The following is a 21,269-nucleotide window of genomic DNA, read 5'->3' on the forward strand; positions in this document are numbered from 1 at the left end:
TGCAAAAAATGAAAAAGGAGCCTCTAACTACAATAGATGGAACTCCATTCAACATCAATACTTTTAAGACATACTTAGACATGAAATACTAATCATGTGGAAAAGTAGGAGGGATGGAAGCACATGATTTGATGGAAATTAGGCCCATGGTGTTAGCATCAGATATTCAAATGCTAGAGCCCAAACCTTATGATTATTTAGAGTATGTTATTGATAACATTCATACTTATGTTATTAATTTTGAAGATTTTGAGTACCCTAGTTCTAAACATTATTTCTTTCTTATCCATATAGTTTTATATTTTGGGAAAATGAGAGGATTGTGGGGTGAGGGTTTCAAATTGAAGTTGATAGATTCTAATGGGGAAATCAAGAATCTTCAAATGTGGACACCGATATGGGATTATAGGTTCAACGCTTCTTGTTACCTTACATTTGAAGATCATTTTGTTTAACCTATGTACACTTTTTTTGGACACTAGTCTTTTCTCTCAATTATCCCTGATATTAAAAGATTTTTAAGAGCTAGGGACAATGGGTTGGGAGAGAAATCAAACATAATTGGTGAGTCTAGCATGCATATGATTACTTCACTTGTCTCAGAGTATTTGGGTTTGAAGGAAGGCCATATAGATTACCAACATCAATCCCTAATAGAATTGCATATCTATAAATTGTAAGGCAGATGTGTGAATCAAGAAAACAATAGTTCAAAGGTAAAAAAAGAAAGTAGACTTTCCTTCCAGAAAATTTATCTTTTGGAGACTTTAGTATTTGTACAACTAAGTCATATGAAAATATTGGAGAGAAATTGAAAAATGAATTTCACATGTAGACCATGGATTCCTAGAGTCATTATGATCTATAAGGATACATTCATACCTATAGAAAATCATAGAAATTGGGTGATTATATTCATTAAGGCATTGGATATGAGGAAGGTTTCAAGAATTTGGAGTGGAAAGAAGTACTAAAAAATATTCAAGAACAAAATAGGTAATTGGAAGAACAAAGGGAAAAAGCCATAGAATAGTTTAAAGAAGACATTCAAAAGATTCTAGATACCCCTGTTCCAAATTCAAGAACTATAGACAAGCCAATACTTCAACCCTTGGAGCATGATGTGTAGATCATTGATAGGATAAATATTGAGGAGGGTGAAAGACTTTTGGATTCAAGAAAATTTGTAAAGGATGTTGCTTTTATCAAATTCAAGGAGTTTATGGTTATTTTTTATAAACAAAGAGACATATTGTTGAGACACAATATCCAAAATATCTCGCTTGAGAATGAACAAGAACTAATGGAAAATTTAAAGGAAGATATCAAAATGGAAGCTAGGCATAGGACTCTGGCAAGATGAAGGCAATTATTTAATGAAGTAAGGGTGATGGTTTTTCTTGGTTGGGATTTGAGTGCATTATATATTTTTGATAGTTTAATTAAATCTGGTAAACATGATATGAAACTTGATGTATAGGGAGTCAAAATCTCATAATTGGTTCAATATTTGTGGAATATGAAAAATCAATGTTGTTGTGGGTTTTATACACACCACACAAAAGGCCACTATTTATTGATGTTGATCAGGATTTTGGTCATTTGATGACACTAAAAGTAGGGGTGATAGACCCTAACAAGGTTGTAGGTATGTAGTTGACCTAGCATTGTTTAATCAAGTAACTATGAATCAAGTGACATTTGATAGGGTTAACTGGAAGATAATATATGAAAATATGTTAAATTCAGGGAAGCCACAAGTGCAACCAATGATAAAATAATCTACTAATTCTTCAAGAATTGAATTAAATAAATTGCAAGAAGAGAATGCAAAATTTAAAAAAACATTTCAGTGATTAGAAGAGAAGTCTCTGGCACTTTGATCTTAAATCATTTTAAGACATTTCTTGATAAATTAGGTTAGGTTTGAGATATTTATAGTACTTATAAACCCCTAGCTTTGAGACATAATGAGATATATAAGACCTTGGACAAAGAAAAGAATTCCCAAGAAAAAGATGAAGATATTTAGGAAGCAAAAGGGTTGATTGATACTCAAGCTACATATTCAGACAAATTTAAGTTTTCTTTTAGGTTAATGGAGGAATTGGCTACAGAACATAGTTATATCTTGGCAAGATGAAAATAGGGACACAGTTGACCAAAAGAGATGGAAAGATATGTGTTATGTGATGTAGGAATTAGCCCTAGAAGTTACACATAATGATGACTTGGAGATGTCAAAGGCCAACATGCAGATGGAGTAGATATTTGAAATTAAGATCAAGTCAAGAGAAGTAATCTATGATGTAGATTTAGTGGGAGATATCAAATATATAGAACACATCATGCAATGAAATGATATTATTGATTCATTAGAATAGGTAGAATAAGTCTTTGTTCTATAAACTTATTTTACATACATATAGTTAAATTTTATAGAGGCAATTAGTTGTAAATTTTATAACAGAACTGATTCTTATATTTATAAGGGTCAAATTTAGAATAGTATATCATATCATATAGAATTACTATCAAGACATTATTCTTATAGTAACAATACTAATAAATCTAAAACATCCTAATTGGCTAGCACTGTTTGCACATTTATGATAGTAACAATACTATGAAAAATGGAGTGTGATTTATTAGGAGTAAATTAACAAAAAACAATAGATAAGTTCTAGTTTTATGCTCATTGTAATCTAATTGAACTTTTATATCAATTTATATTGTATAGAGAATGCAACAAAACATATTGCAAGTTGCATTTTTTAAGTTAAAGTATTAAATCGAGAATTAGAACTATGACAGTATCAGATAATTATGACTCTTATGAATAGTTTAATATCTTCAATAACTCTGTGAATCTAATACTTCCATAGTTGTTCCATTCATCTTCAACATTCTATTTGGGACAATTTCATCCTTTCAAGTCTTCAGTCACTATTTTTTGTTCTCCTATCCATATCTAGATGCAATACCCAAAATGAGACAAGTGGTAAAGTTGTAAGATCGAGCACCTATTCTTCCTCTAGAGATTCATACCTATACCATAGAGTATCATCCCATCATTATAGACCTATAATGAAAGATGTCAATTAATTATTGAAGGTATGTTAGTTTAAGCTTTACTTGGTTTTGAGAATACTTTAATATTCTCTACTTAATGAGGCCAACCATGTGAAGGAGGAAGCTCACCTTGCTCCACACCCCTCCCCTTAAAATTAGTCTAAATTCCCCATTATCATCTAATTACATACTTCGTTCATTCATTCATAAAATTAAGAACTATAGCACTCAATCAATACAATAACATAACATTCATTAATATGATATAGAATTCATTAATAAACAAGACTTCATTATAACATAACAATACTCTTTAACATGATATAAATATCAATATTGATACACAATATTCATAGATAAATACATAAAATTATTTGAATTACAAGAAGGAAAGGTGAACTTCTTGGGGGGGGTGTGAATCAGGAGTTTAAACATGAACCAATAAAACTTTCACCATTCATACATCTCATGCATTAACATACTAAAAGAACATGTAAATCATATGCATCAATCATGCACAAATAGAAGAAAACACAAACATAACACCAGATATGATTACCCAAAAACACTCCAAGTGAGAAGGTAAAACTGGGTTGGGGACAACACCCACAAATCTTCACTACTGCAGCAATAAAGTGTAGCTAATTAAGGTTACAATAGTTTGACCATGAATCATGGTCTACCCTATGAAAATTATACCCTATTAAAGGCTTACAAAGACTGTTAAGTCACACCTTCTTAGAGGATTTCAACACCCTATTAGAAGTGCACCTGGTTAGAGGACTTTAACTTACAATTAAGTAAGCATGATGTTAAAGGATTTAATACAGCCTTTTAGGACTACTCTATTAAGAGATTTAACTAAAATCACATGTTAAAATGTTTTAGCATAGATATTGCGACTGGCACTTGATTGCTAGATAATAGGTTACCTCTGTGCAATCTATGATTAATCCTTCATGATCTGATGTATCAATGTTGTATCCTTCTCTAACCTATGTTCTTCACTAACTAATTCTGTAATACATTCTTACTACTAAGTTACCCTGAATGTTCTGCAAACTATCTTGTTCACTCCTTCAATTCTATAATTCACCCCCTTATACACTGTGCAGAGTTTAGGGCTTCATCCTCCTTAAGAAGACTTTGGTGGTTTAGGGTTAGGTATGAAGCTATGGCTGAGATTCATCCATTTTTCTACTTAAACCTTCATATTTTCTAGTTGGCTACATGCACTTACATACAGAATCCAAATATAGATTTGTCCTTATCTCCAAAATGATCAAAATCTATTCTTAAGTCAACTTAGAAATGGTTTACATAGTTGTTTGTGCAATTACAAAAAATTATGTCAAAACTGTGTCACTCAGCATATGAAGTCATTGACGCTCAACATGCACTATATTTATGCTTTTGACTTGACACTACATTACTTGGCATCCCTTTTTTACTTGGCACTTGAATCACTCGACATAGTTTATTTTTTTAGCACCTGAGTGACTTGGCACATGGTTGACTTGACACTCATTGCAACTCAGCATGGTCTAAGATTCACATGTTTCATTTGGCATGTATTACTAGTTCAACATGAACTAAGTAAATGGTTTAAGTGTGTTAACACTCACTTGTCAAAACCAATCTATGATCAACAATCTCCTCCTTTGAAATGAGTGTGAAAAACACTTAAATATACATAATCAATCTTAGTCTCCTTGAGCACAACATATCCATGACTCAGCTTATATACAAAACTTCAAAATTTTCAAAATTCTAAAATAACCCATATACCTCAAAATTAATAACTCCCCCTAAGTTAATGTGTTTATTTTGTATCCAAAATCTATGCTTCTCTCTAACTTCAATACATTATATATGATACTCTTTCATCTAATATGCTATGTCATTTTCATCTATTATACTCTGTCATAGCTGATATATGTATCTATTTATTGTCTTTCCTTTCCAAAAATGAATCTAAAAAAATATGTATATTACTGGGGTGATCACATAGTTTCTCATATTATATCTATTTCTTTCTTTTTTCTCTGCTCTCCCTTTTTTCATGCTCTATTTCTAGCTTCCCCTTTCTTTTTATTCTCTCTTTGTTGCTTTATCTCTCCCTAATGGTTTATCTCTCCCCCTTGGATATTGCTCCCCCTTTTTGACACTTATGTCAAATAGGTTATACACGTATAGTGTATTTGTCCAAAAATGATTTATGGACTTCCATTATGATTTTAAGAGCAGCATCCTAGTTGTCACATGAAACACCCAATGATTTGATCTGGATAAAAAGTTTGGCAGCAAGGTGTACTAGGCCATCTAGAGTAGAAAGATTGGGGTCTTTCTTTAGTAGAGTCTCTGTGTAACCTAGTTCCTTGTGTAGTATTTTCATTTGAGGAGTGAGGGATGCATGTATACTTATCAATTTGGCTCTTATGTTAGACTCTTCTACTCCTAACATAGCTAATTGACTTTGTTTTTGAAACAATGTATGAAAATGCTTCTCCCTCTGAGCTAGGTTTTGAGGTAGCTGAGTACTTGATATGTTTAGGTTTCTCTCTAGTCTTGAAATACGATGTCTGGTCTCTTGGGTGAAGAGTGTAGGGTCACACAATTTGGTGTACAATGAGAATATATTCTCAAGTACCTTCTTCACTTCTTCAATCATAGTTTCCAATGCAACTTGAGTCAGTGCTATCTCACCAGATATATTTTCATTCACTCCTCCTTGAAACTTTCTTTGAGACTATTCTCAAATTTTTGTACTAGTATCAAGGTCTTGATTACTAACCTTTTCCATTATATCTGTGAGTTGCTATATTAGTGGCTTGGTCTCTTCAGGAGTTGGCAACCTGAATGCATCTAAAAGATGTCCTTAATGTCTTGAAGAGCTTGCTTCTGCCTATGTTCTCTCCTAAGAATTTATTGATGCTTCTTTTTCTCTAAGGCTTGATGCAAAATGCCTATTTTATCTATTTTCATTGTATCATAGTCATATTTAGGAATCACTGCTTCTTCATCTGGTATGACATCTCCATAGTGAATTACTTATTCAATCTTTGAAGAGCTTGATCCTGGTACTAAGATTTGTAATGGTATAACTTCTATGCTTGGATTCTAAAGAAATTGTGTAGGTGAAGTGTCAAATGTTGGTAGGGTTACCAATGCATGGATGGCTTCCTACTCCTTTACCTTAGGTGTTTTCTCATCTTCTTTACATTTTCTTTTGTTTACCACAATGACTTGACTAGCGTCTACTCTTTGTACTTCAGGTGCAGAAGAATCTATCTATCCTATTTGCTTTGTTGTTGTCCCTATTTCTTCTGCAATCTACCTCTACTCAATTATTTCCACTTTAAAAAATGTGTCAACCTTAGTAGGAGTACCTACTATTGTTTGAGTCAAAGTTTTTACTGAAGGGATGGAAGAAGGTGGTTCTTGTGGATTCACCTTTTCCCTTGTGACCTTAGTTACTAACTTTTGAAGTTCTTCTACATTGACCAAAATTTTAATATTGCATAGCTTGCCTTACTGTGTAGATTGTCTAGAATCTTCTTCAAATCATTTGTAGTTAGTGGATTGATGTTCAGAGCAGATGCATTAGAAACATGCTTAATAGTTATGGTCTTTGTTACACTTGTATCATGAAAGGGACTAGCACTCGACATTTGTGTGTCTTTCACACTCTATCCATCTTGATGTTGTTCAGCTATTGTTGTCTCATAATCTTTCCTTTCATTTTCCTCCTTAACTATATTTTCTTCTTCTTTGTCATATTCCTTGTCATCATCATCATTCTTACCCTCAAAGGGATACATTTCTCCTAGTTTCACAATTGTCAACCCATAGATAAGTTTCCACATTTGTGTTGACTTTTTGACCACATCTTTAATATCATGTTGAAGGATGCTAAAGGCTCTATATTTTTGTGTGAACCTTACTCCATAATTCTTATTTACCTTAGAAATCTATCCCTTTTTTAACTCTAGCATCACTTGAGATATTGTTGTTTCTCTAATCTATTTTTACAAATTTAAATAGTAATGCCATTTTTATTCAACAATATCAAATAAAATCTTTGGTATAGTGTTGGCAAATTCAAGTGGAGTGTTCTTAAATTTAGACATCATTGCATATAATGCTTCTTCCACTAGATTCTTCTCTTCTTTCTCAAGTTTCTCAAAATCAATATGCTTTAAACTAGATAAACCTACACTATTCTTGACATTTCTACACAACTTTTAAGATCAAAGGGTGGTTTGTGACTTTCAACTTTGAATTGGCTAATATCATCTAATTCATTCCTGTCTTCATCTGAGTTAGGTTGTGCAACATATTTTCTTCTTTGTTTATTTTTCACTTGGCCACCTTGCTCATTTTTCTTGCTTTTCTCCTTGGTCTTCTATGTTGTGGCTCATGTGCTTTCCCTGGTGATAGGTGCACTTGGCTTGGCTGGGCTTGATTTAATAGTTTTCTTTTCCTTAACCATTGGCTATGCCTTAGCCTTTCTTTTCTTTGGCTTGTCTTGAATAGGTACTTCCTCAGCTTCTTCTCCCTCAACACCTTTTATTTCCTCTTCTTCCTTATCCTCTCCCATGCCTTGGCTCAATGCAAGAGGTTCTTGATTTTTTTCTTGTTCTTGTTCTTCATCCTCTTCATCTTCTTCCTCATCTCCAACTTCAAAAAAATTATCTTTAAGCTTCTTCACCAACCTATCCTTCTTCTTGAGTGCAAAGGTTGTCTTCAATTCCATTTCAAACTTTGATATCATCACATCATAGTTTCAAAAGATTTTTGCATTTTAGTCAACTTCCTCTGCTAGGAGTGTTGTGATGGTTGCTAAAGCTTCATCAACATTAATTTCATATCCTAAGGGTCTTATCCATCTAACCCTTGGTGTGGTAGCTTGCACATATGTATCATCAATGTCAATAAGAAAAAATATGTCATTATTATATTTTTTAACTAAGGAAATAGGTATCTTGATTCTCTGCTTCATTGACTTCTTAAAGTCTTCAAAATAGCTTGTCATGATGGTTTCAAAGTTTTCTCTAATCTATTCAATGAACTCATTGATTTGTACTACTATTGACCTTTTTATTTTCCATCTTACTATATCAAAGGAGGGAAATGCATTTTTCAAATAAAAGAATATATAGATAATGATTGAACCAAATTTACATTGAGCATTCTTGGTTATTCTAATTGCTCCAAGATTTTCCATTAATTGTTGTAGTTGAAGCTTAGCCAGATCATAAGTATGATCTTTCTTCATAATCTTGTAACCAACATTAATAGAAATATAGGGTACACTGTTCAATCTATTAGATTGATAGAAATTATGAGAAATTACCCTTACAACAAAGTTTAATAGTGAATTAGTAATTGTATCTAGTGTCGTGCCTCTTTTGTTCCATTTTGCTTCGATATTTTTCTCTATTACTTCCTTGGAATCACTTCTTAGAGCCTTGGGCAAATCTAGAGTTGGGTAGCTAGGAACCTTGTGAATTATTCATTTGGTGATTTTAATTGGTCCACCCTCTAGCCATAAAGAACTATCATGTATTCGACTCAATACAATTCTTACCCATTCAGTTTCAAATACATTGGGAAAATCTAGGGCATGCGTTAAACCCTTCTTTCCAATAATTTTGTACTCCTTCAAAACATCATTTTTACATAACCTTTCATATGCTTCTTTGATTTTCATGTCTCTTATTCCTCCTATTTTGCAATTATAACATTTCCGAACATCTTGCACCATAATAACATTTGGTGAGATCATTGATAGAGTGCCAAAACTATCTTGTTTGTAGGCAATATTAGGAATGGCCTTGAATATTGGTTGTTTTGCTTTGTTACTAACAAGATGAACATTCAAAACCTCTTTCTCTACTACATTTTTCAATCTAGATGTCATTTTGTCAAACTAGGGTTTATGTAAAAGTAAACTACATAGCTCAACTTGTAATAAATACCTTGGGAAATATGTATACTAATATGAGATCATCAAAAAATTCTCTAAAAATGCCTTGAAAATTTTTTTTAATTTCCTTTCACTCTACTTGCTCTTGGTTGAGTTCAAAATGATGAATAATGAGCAGAAATTGATCATATACCCTTCTAAAACCTTGCATTTAATGCTTAGTGCTTACACAGCTGTAAGCTCGGCATCAACCATTTTCAGATTCACTCGGCATCTATTGATTTTTACATCACTCCATAGCTACTAAAAGTTTGACATTAACTAGCTAACCTAGGAACTTAACATTATCTAGCATTCCACTTGACATCCACAGGAAAATTTTCATGCTTGACAGCAACATGAAAAACTCAAAGTTTTAACTTGAATTTTCAACAACATCTTGCATCTTTATTCATGCTAATGTAGTATTTTCATTACTATCTCCTTTCCAATTGATGTATTACATAACACTTAAATATAAGTCCCACATACCTCTTGTTTACTTAGTTTGATGAGGTGTGATCACTTGAGCTATTTGGTGAAGTGATTCCTACTCCATTTGATGTGCTACAAACCTATTTCTTTTTCCATGCCATGTTCATCTCATCTCTATTGTGTTCAACATATTCCTTGCCTTTTCCTTTATCAAATTCACAACTTGGTGCCTTTGACTTAGTTGGGCAATACCTAGTGATGTGACCAGTCTTCAAATAACTAAAACATATAGATTGACTTAACCATCTGTTGTAGTTACTAGAATTGTGTCCTAATGCAATTTTTAGGAATGTGTCCATATTCTTGACAATAATGAAAACTTTGTCTTGTGTTGTAATCCCAATTATAAAAGTTTCTATGGCTACTTACCTTTGCTAACTTGTTTGATCGCCACATGGATTTGGATCTAAATTTAAAGACTCTATGTCTGTATTTCTAACAATTGTAGCAATATTCTTCAAATCTTGGTCCATGCATGGTCCTAGTTCTGGATTCATGTGCCTAATGACTTTTTTTGTTGCACTTATGACAATGAATTATATTCTTAGGCTTGACATTGTGATTTGAATTCTTGCTCCTCCACACATTAGCAATATGTCCTTTCTTACCACAAAAATGACAAGTAGATTTGGAGTTTTTAGCTTTGATGTTCCTTATTTTAGCAATTTTGGATGATTCTCCTTCTTCAGTGCTTGTGTAGCCTAATCCATATGTATCATTGTTGGATCTAGGGGATCTTAATAATTGCTCAAAGTACTTGATGCCTTCATTTGTCTTATTGAGACTTTTAGCAATTTCTTTTTCTCCTTTCAAATCATTCTGTAGTTGTTCATTCTCCAACTTCAATGTAGTTATCTCAATGTCTTTGACATTTAGTTCATAGTTGGCATTCATCATTTGACTTAGGGTATCCAATTGCATGTTGGAAATATTATTTAACTTAGTTGACTTCTCTTCCAATCTATTTTCCAAAACTCTTTTATCTTCTTCAATCATGGCTTTGTCTTCCATGGCTTTCTTCTTTTGTTTGGCCACTTCGCATACCTATATGGCTTGTGATTCTTGATCTAGCTTGAAATTTCTAATTTCATTAGTTTGTACTCTATTCTTTTCAATTAGATTTGCAATTGCTGTATCAAATTCATTAGAGTTACCATCTACAAATAGTTTGGTAGTGTATATCTATTTGTTTAGTGTGTCATTTTTTGCAATAGAAATCTCTTTCCTTCTCTTCAAGGATTTCTTTAGTTCCTCTCTTGCTTCATTCAATTGATGTAGTATGAGATGTATTTCAATCTCCTCATTTTCAATAGTCTTTCCTAGCTTGTAGACTTCCATTTCAAGATCTTTCCTCTAAGCTACAAAGCTTTTCTTTTGAGAACTTAGCTCTGATACTAATTGTTGGAATTACAAGTAGGAAAGGTGAACTTCTAAGGGGGGGGGGGGGGGGGGGGGGGGAGGGCGACAACACCCACAAATCTTCACTACTGCAACAATAAAGTGTAGTAGCCAATTATGGTTACAATGGTTTGACCATGAATCATGGTCTACCTTATGAAAGGTTTGCCCTGTTAAAGGCTTATAGAGACTGTTAAGTCCTAACTTGGTAGAGGATTTCAACACCATGTTAGAAGTGTGCTCGATTAGAGAGCTTTAACTTATAATTAAGTAAGAACCATGTTAAAGGATTTAATACATCCTATTAGGACTACTATTTTAAGAGATTTAACTAAAATCACCTATTAAAATGTTTCAGCATAGATCTTGTGATTGGCACTTGATTGCTTAATAAGAGATCACCTCTACACAATTAGTGATTGATCCTTCATGATCTAATGTATCAATGTTGTATCCTTCTCTATCCTCTATTCTTCACTAACCGATTCTACAATACACTCTTACTACTAAGTCACCTTGAATGTTCTGCAAACTATCTTGGTTGTTCCTTCAATTTTATCATTCACCCCCTTGTACACTATGAAAAGTTTAGGGCCTCGTCCTCCTTAAGAAGACTCTGGCGGCTTAGGGTTAGGTATGAATCTATGACTAAGATTCATCCATTTTGCTACTTAAACCTTCTTATTTTCTGATTGTATGTATGAAATTACATAGGGAATCCAAATATATATTTTTCCTTATCTCCAAAAAGATCAAAATCTATCCTTAAGTCAGCTTAGAAATGGTTTACATAGTTTCTTGTGCAATTACAAACAAATATATCAAAACTATGTCACTTAGCATATGAAGTCACTAACACTCAACATGCACTATATTTCTACTTTTGACTCCACACCTACATTACTTGGCATCCATTGTTTACTCGGCACTTGTATCACTCAACATCATTTATCTGCTCGGTGCCTGAGTGACTCAACACTCATTGCAACTTGACATAGTCAAATATTTACATATTGTGCTCGACATGTATTACTATTTTGGCATGAACTAAGTAAATGGTTTAAGTGTGTTGACACTCACTTGTCAAAACTAATTTGAGATCAATAGAAACACTATTATTTAATTATACAAGAAAGTTTATCAAAAAAGGTTATCAAAGAGCATTTTTATAAAATTATTTCTCCTTTTTGTAAATTACTTAGCTTTCTTAAGGGAAAGGTTGATAGGAGCATCAATAACTTCTTCAGTCTTGCCCTCTTCTGGTACATGTAATGTTGAACTATGATGCCTCCTCCTATTTTTAGGAGCACTAGGCTACTGTACTAAAGGGGGCTCTATTGCAATAATAAGTAAATGGGTTAAATTGATATACTTTTTTTTCTTTTTTTACTATTACAAGTATTTCATTAACCAGTAAAACATAACATGCATTTTTCTTACTTGAAAATGCCACATCATGTATAATAACATTTTGATCCACCACCACATCAACATGATGAACACTTAAAACATGCTTCACTCCTTCAACATAATGTTCAACATGCTCTAAAATACTCAAAAAAAAGTTACACGTCAAATTGCAATTGAAGATGTTCAATTGTATTCATCATTGCATAATTAATTTATAATAGCAAATTAATACCTTCACCACTATGATGCATGTCATGGCATTCATCATGTATAGGTTTTGTGATAGAATTTGAAGGCTACAGTGAAATGTTATGCGCATTGTTATGTAGTCAATTTATATTGGAAACTAACACAAAAAAATAACTTTCTCAACTATTCAATTTGATTTATTTTTCATTTGAACAATTTACCTATGTCTCATTTGGTGCACTAGATTCTTGGGCATGGCTTTCAAATTCTTGGCATAGGTATATAGCCATGACTTTATAGTCTTTTATCAAGGCAGTTTTTTATCTTCATCCATAGGTTGTAGATTAAAATTCATGTTGCATACTTTTTGACTTAATATCATTAGTTTTGCATGTATGATTTGATTAAACAAAATTGTTTGCAATATTATATTTTTTTAAAAAATGAAATTACATTTCTGCTACTTACAAGTGTAGGGCCCATTTGTCGTTGCACCAAAAGCCATGACTATTAGTGAACATGGAACACCACATAATTAATCACCTGTGGGTAGGGGAGCATGTTGCATCACCCAAAAATCTCCCCCTCAACATGCATACTAGGTTCTTACATGGGTTGGGAAGGCACCGGGGAGATTTGAACCCAAGACCAAGCCAAAACTAGGCTTTGATACCAATTGTAGGGCCCATTTTCCATTGCACCAAAATCTATGACTATTAGTGAACATGGAACACCACATAATTAACCACCTATGGGTAGGGGAGTTTGTCGCATCACCCAAAAATCTCCCCCTCGACGTGCATACCAGGTGCTTATGCAGGTTGAGAAGGCACCGAGGAGATTTGAACCCATGACCAGGCCAAAACTAGGATCTGATACCAATTGTAGGGCCCATTTGTTGTTGCACCAAAAGCCATAACTTTTAGTGAACATGGAACACCACATAATTAACCACCTGTGGGAAAGGGAGCGCGTCACATCACCCAACAATCTTCCCCTCTAACTTTCCTCTTGATTTCCCACAATTTCCAAAGTTACTTCCTCTTCCAGTCGTTCTTCCCCTGCTTTGTGCATTAAAAGAACTTCTTGATGTAGATCCAGCTAAGGATTTTCTATGAGTTTCCTCACTTAAAACAACACTGATCACATCATCATATTTTAGGGTACTAGATCCAAGAACAAAATTAGTCATCGCCATTACCAAGCCATTCCAGCTTTCAGGCAAAGAACACAAAATCAAGAGAGCCCTAATTTCTTCATCAAAATTGATACCCATAGAAGATAACTGACTAGTAATAGTATTAAACTAATTTAAATGATCTGCAACAGATCCACCTTTTGCCATTTTCATATTAAATAAATGCTTCATGAGAAATACCTTGTTTGAAGCGGAGGGCTTTTCATACAGTCTCACTAGGATTTTCATCAAATCTTCTGTCATCTTTGTTTTTGTAATATTAAATGTCACCGATGGTGCCAAGCATAACCAAATTTTTTTGAGTGCCTTTCTATCCAAAAGATCCCATTCAGCCTCTGACATAATTCCCTGATTCTTGGTTTTGCCTTTGAACGACTTCCATAAATCCTTCTAATATAGATAGTCTTCCATTTGCATCTTCCATAACTGGAAGTTCTACCTATTAAACCTATCAACCCTCAGCTTACCCTCATCTACCATCACTCCCACTCAACCATGAGACTCCCACTTAATCGTGAGACTTTCTTGCAGAGGATAACTAAAAGACAACCTCGCTCTGATACCACTTGTAGGGTCCATTTGTCATTGCACCAAAAGCCATGACTATTAGCGAACATGGAACACCACATAATTAACCACCTGTGGGTAGGGGAGCACATCGCATCACCCAACAACAAGTTGAGAGCGAAGATTCTGATAGCCACCAGAGTCAAGTTTGTATTGGCCAACCTTTTGTAGTCTTGCTTTTGTAACTTTTGATTTGTCCTATAGTCCATGAAAAGTATGGAACATGTTAGATTTAATATTTACAAAGATCACTAATTAGTGCATGATTACATTCTACTTAATACTATCATGAGATACCTTATTTGTCCCTTTTCTGGTTCATTTCCTTTACTACATAGACTTTTCTCTTTTGCATCTTCTATTATTTCATTCTACTCAATCGATAGAATCATAGGAGGACACTCATACTTTGGGTTATCCTATAGAACACTTCTATATTGGTCTCTCATAGTCTTTATATGTTTGGATGCTCTTTTGATAAGTAGGTCACTGTCAAAAATGTATTTTTTTCCAAAAAAAGTCCTTGAAATATGTAGTGAGCTAATTTTTTTAGGACCCTAGTCATTCCACCTTAAAAAAAAATTGATAGATCAATAACTTTAATATAGTACAATAAATGGAAGAAAAAAAAAATTATAGCATTGATATGAAACTACGTGCATTTTACGTATGGTGGGTCCAAATAGCGTCAATGTCATTTCAAAAAGATGATCATAGAATACATCATTTCCTACAAAACCATCATGGGATTATAAGTCCAAAATGACTTATGTATTTAAGTAAACTACAATTATACTATAAATAATAATTTTTTTAAAGAACTTTGAAGCTTTGGTAATTTTTATAGAAACATAGTTTTCTTGTCCAACAACAATATCTCTACAAACAAAATAGTACTAGTCACACATGATGGTTCTAGAAATGGTTCAGCTTCAATAGTAATGGTCTATCTTGTCCTATCAACTGATGGTGTATCTATTATTGCACAAAATATTTCCATGAGTGTAAAATCCACCAAACCAATAAAACAATGCATGATTAGCACATTACAAAATATAGAAAAACAAGGTTTTACCAATTATACTTGACATAGTAATAGATGTATGTAAGCTCCTTTTTTTCAACAATGCAATCAGCAATATCAAAGCTACAACTGAAGGAGATGTCTGCACTTCATCATGAGATGAAGAATACATTGTTAGTGTTGCCCCACTTTTCATCCTACACCTATCTTGCAAAAGTGGAAATTTAACTTGTATCATGTTTAGTCTGGTAGAGTCAGTTGGTCCTTTCCTCCTTAAGTGATAAGTATCTCCATCAGGTTTCCATCCTATCCCTTCTCCCGCATTACATAATTGGGTGGGTTTCCTTATCATCATGAGTCGTGTGGGTAGATTAGAACCTTGCTCAATGGAAATTCTTCAATTATGATTATCTCAAATGAACTTACTTGCAACTCATTTTGATCTAGGCATGAAGAAAATTGAACTTGCAGAAACTCTGGTTTTGACTTCTCCTTTGTCGGTTTTCACAACTTGAAGGTGAAACTCTATGGAGATTTATAAGAAGAGCTTGTGAGCTTGAAGAAGGAGAGTAGGATTATATTATGGATTTATCATTCAAGTATTTCCATAGTTGTACCATGGAAATCATTCAAATTCACTAAGATGATTAGAATAAAATTTGGAGGAAAACTTTAAAACAACTTCTCCTTGGCAAACTTCAAACCAAGAAGTTAGTTATAAAAAAAGACATTTGTGAAAAGGTAAAGTAAGTCAGTGGGCCCCATTTTTCACTTTCGAGGTCTCATTCATATTTTTTGAATGCTTGAAGTCAAGTGATTTGAGCATAGTAGGCAAAAGAAAGACAAAGGCAGAAAAGCGGAGATTGCCTTCTCCTATGTGGGGTTTCTACCCTCGAAAGAAATTTTCTACATCTAATGGAAAATCACCCCTACAAGCATGGCTATTTGACAAAACAATCACAAGGTGTTTTGGGAAAGTAATGGAAGCAAATTTTTTACATATGTGAAAGTATTTTAAACAGAATTCAACTAGGTGGGTTTTCTTCCAAGTAGTACTATGTTTCTATTTCTCTGAAACTTGGTAAAAATGGGAAAGTAAGTCCATAATTAAAGAAAGTTACCATTGGGCCAACAGAAATAGTTAAAGGACAAGGAAAAATCTGTTAGAACCTTCACATTTACTAATTCAATGGATTTATCCTTAAATTTGCTCATGTGGCATGGATCATGAAAATCAACATACAGATTAAGGGGTCTTATATAAAGATGAACATAACATATTTTCAAATTACTACTTTCTCTTTTGAACTGTCATGCTATTGTATTGAATAGTGTTTTCAAAAACTTTCAAAGTTACAAGGTTCACTCCTTGCACTATTTGCAATTGTTGAATTTTAGCTTACCTCTATATCATACAAAATGGCAACAAGATTCACTAATTTTGATGGACTAGGTGGAATCAAGTCTACATGGTAGAGTATCATAGACACTTCACTTTGTTTCTTCAACATGCAAGAATTCCAAAGAAGGTTGAGGATGGAACCAATCCATCCCATAACAAAGAAACTCTAAGGAAGTGGATTGGTAGAAGCAGTCATATTTCCAATAGTAGTATAGGCCCCAAAGCTAATCATTGAATGTATCAACCACTACAACCCAGATACTAAACAAATCTAACTGCCTAATCAAATGGCGTTAATATCAATTGATAGGCAAGCAGTTGTCAATTGTCTCCAAATTCTAGAATGAGAAGAATTCTCTGAATTGATAGTAGGAGGAGCTATGTCAAAATTCTCTCTAAAGAAAATGGTATGGCGAAAAGAGATTATGAGATCTTGGTTTCAAAACCCAAGGGGAGCTCAGAGTAAAGTTCCTAAAACACTTTTCAGCATTGATCTCAATCCTGAGATCATCGACATTCTGGTCCTTTTACATTGATAGAAAGGTGAGGTAAAAGAACTTAATTTTGTAGAAAATTATTTCCTTTTAGTCCAAATATTTTTCTTAGATACACAGTATATTGACTGGGCATATGAGGTAAGCAAGAATCTATCTGGAGTTCTTAGTGCAACAAAGTCCTATAGTTCATTTTACATGTCTTCTTTCTTAATATATATGTTAGCTTCCCTACAATTATGGCCAAGCCTTTCAAGAATAGAGAACTTTCTAGATTATGTAAAGAGTTATGAGTTTTACCCATTCTTGTAGTTATATAATAGTTATGCAGAGTATGTTAGAGTTAATGATGCATTCACAATCAGGATTTGCAAGAAACTCCAAGGATGGCTAGAGAGGAGATTCAACCCAAAAGTGATGGTGGCCATCAATTAGTTTGGTAGCTATTTAATTCAATTATCATCCTTTTCATATTTACATCTTGCAGCTTTCAATGGATTTCCCTTGAAGCTGCCTAGATACCCAAATGCCATGATCGTGCTCATTGAGATCGTGAGACAAGAAATTCAAGTGAACATGTTGAGCACTAGTTTAAGGAAGAAGGGATATGAATTCCCCATGAAATTTGGAGCCTATAGTTGTGAGTCTCGATTAGATGCTAAAAACATGCTTAAGGCATTTGAGAACAAGTATAAGTTAGAGGAGTATGAAGTGGTGAGGCCCATGTTTGACCCAAATCGGTATGCCAGAGATGTGCTTCAAATTGGAAGCATAATCAAGCATGTTGCTGCTATGGAGGATTATTGGGCAGATTGTCAAGTTGAGTTGGAGACTCCAGATCAAGTTTTTACCAGATTTATAGTGGATCGAGTAAAGACATATGACATTGACTTTGATGTGGAAGGGCTAGAAGATGATGGGAAAAATATGTATAGTAATACATATTTGACTAAACTAAGGAATAATCTTGTCAGTTCTAAGCCTTATGTGGATATAGAGGAATATTTTGATTTTATGATGGCTCAGATCATCAAGAGGACTAGGAAATGGGTTGTGTGGACAGCACAAAAAGAGCACCAGTAAGAGTAAGACTATTGAAGCTTCTCTAGCTCTTGCTACTCCTACTTCTTCTCAGAGTGCCACACCTAGTGTTACAACTACAGCTACTCAAGGACTTGCTCAATCTATAGGAGGAGGTGATTAACCTAACTCTAACTTGCCAGGGTAGTCCTCTACCAGTTATTGGAGCCCAAGCTAGTACCGAAGAAAACTAGATGGAAGAGTCAAAGGATGGTGTTACTGCTCCAGTCTCATTGCCTCAAACCACTCCACTCCATCTCCTCACATTACTCTGATTACATCTCCTCATCATAGCCCTATTCCATCTACAAGTACTTCTCTTTTGAAGTCAACTGGTTCCCCCATTCAAATAATAGAGATTGGGGATGAAAAGAGTAGTAGCAATGAGTCCACTAAATCTGATGAAGCTACGAAGAAAATTATAGAGGAAGAAAAGTCTTGAGTTCATATAGCCTTCTTTTTCAAGATCCAAAGAATCTTTTCTCTACAACTACAGTAGCAATGACTCCAATAAAGAAGAATAAGTTTAGCATAGAGTCACTTGGGATAGCTTCTAAGGTGATTGGTATAGATTCTTGGTTAGAAGACACCTTAGAAAGGAAGAAGAAAAGAAAAGGTGAGAGTGTACCTATGAAGGACATTGTGTCTCAAGCAATTTTCTCTAGGACTGCAATGGTGAAAGCTAGTAAGTAGAAGACCCTATCGATACTTGGACAAGATCCAAAAATAGGGCACCTAACAATGGAGATAGTGAAGCCGAATAAAGTAGGAAGAATTAAAGGAATGTCACCTGATGACTTCACTCTACACTCAATTGATCTTGGAGAAGCTAGACATGATAACAAAGTGGGCTTGTGGAGATCAAGTAATGAGATGATAGAAGAACAATTGGAACGCCTAAAATTGACAAAAATTAAGATGAAGGTTGAGATAGAATAATTGAAAAGGTTTATTAGACAAATGGTTGTTTCATTAGCAATCATCACTGGTGTACCTACTACTCAGAATCTTACCACAGCAGAAGTATAGGCTTTTATCTCCCAGCTCTAAAAAGATAGGCATTTTGGCCAGGTTGGAAAAGAATGGATTTAGAAACTCAATTCAGATGGAATTGCTCTAATTGATCAAATTGGAAATGTTATCCTTCGATTGGAAACTAAGAAAGATAATATCATATCTAATTTTAACACTTTGGCCGCAGAGAAGGCAAGATGTGATGACCACATTTTCCTTGTGCAAATGATCATCCAAATGAAGGAAAAAGAGGCAGTTGAAACAAAGATTTTGAAGAAAGGGATTGAGCCTCTATTTGAATGGCTTCAAAGTATGCAATTTAAGTTGGAGATGATTCAAGGAGCTGAAGAAGGACTCAAAGAAACAAGGGAAAAAGTGAAGAAGACACAAGATAGAGCATTCAAACTCATGTGAGGATTACACACTAATTCACAAACTAGTGGGCAAGGGAAAACTCTTATTGGAGTAGAAATAATGAAGAACAACTTCTCCACATACTTGAGTAATTTGTCTGGAATGACTTCAAGTAATCAAAATAGAGTGGTAGAGTTGCAAACACTTGGTGGATGTGTACACATGGCTATGGAAGAATTGCCAAATCAGTTGAATGTTGTGAAGGAATTGGCTTGAGAGCATTCAAAGTGGCTTTTGACATTCACTAATGTACACATGCCTAGTCATGAGGAACTAGTTCCATTTCTCGTTGTTGCCAAGGCATATAGGGTGAAAGCTGAAAAGGGGAAGAAATCCAAGTGATTCAAATCATGCCTCCTTTTCATTTTCTTTTGCAAATTCTATCAATTTTGTAAATTTTGTAATTTTACAAACTAGCATCTCGCCATTTTTCCTTCTCAGAAGATGAACCAATTAAGTTTCTATTATAATGTTCATCTCTTAAACCCTATATGTATGAAGTTGAATGATGAATAGAGGGTCAAAATTTTTTTTGGTGTGAAATACTTCATGTTGTAGAGACAATCAAGAGTATTTTATATTGATTATTTTCTATTCCAGTTAGCGTTAGTTAAGTTTGTATCTTTCTCTTATGGTCTAGATTGGAATGAGGAAGAAATAGAGTTTTACTTCCCCTATTTGTAACACAATGAATGAACATGATAAGTATTGTTATTGTTCATTCTGAGAGGAATTTTAAGTGTTATCAATTTAGCAGTTAAAGTATAGATTTAAGTTCTTGTAGTTTAGCTCGTAGGAAGAGTTTTGTGAATTCATAAGATGTGTGGCTGCATAAAACCAAATAGATTATTAAAAACTTCTATTTTCCTAAGTTAGATCTTGTCTAAGTCTAGCTTGGTTATACCTCAACTATTCTCAGGTTAAGAACATACCCCCAATTAGATGATAGGAATAAACATAAATGACTAAAAATCTATCATAGGGAGCTATACCTATCAATTTAGAGAAAAGCCCATTCATCTACAGATGGCTTTTCAACTATTGTAACTAGATATTGTTCAGAACTTTGGGTATTCAAGAGTAAAATTAAAAAGAACAAATCTATTTACCTACAAATCTTTGGTGACTTTACTGGGGATATGAATAGTCACTTGACCAAAAAGCCTATGTCATGAGGAAAAATGGTACTACCTCATGAAAATATTATTCTAGTTCTCCAACCCAATCTTGGTTATTAAGACAATCAAGAAGATATAATTTCTTCCCTCAACACATTTGTTTGGAGACATAGGTGGAATGTAGAACATTATAGAAATGGAAACTAGGTATTGGAAGAAGAAGAAAGAAGAGTTGAAGCCTTAGAGAGAGCTATCCAAAGTAGAAATATCCAAAGAGCGAAAAGACAATTGGGCAAAAAGCTTAGAGATAAACTCAACCTAGCATCCTAGAAAATTTTAGGTTCCTCAGAAGTACCAAGGAACAAGGTGGGAAAGACCCCATCTTTGATAAGCTTATAGAGCTCAGTTTTCCTATCCTAGATGTTC

This window comes from Cupressus sempervirens, chromosome 4 (genome assembly GCF_028749045.1).
Source record: "Cupressus sempervirens isolate cs-2001-9-10 chromosome 4, ASM2874904v1, whole genome shotgun sequence".
Classification (NCBI taxonomy): domain Eukaryota; kingdom Viridiplantae; phylum Streptophyta; class Pinopsida; order Cupressales; family Cupressaceae; genus Cupressus; species Cupressus sempervirens.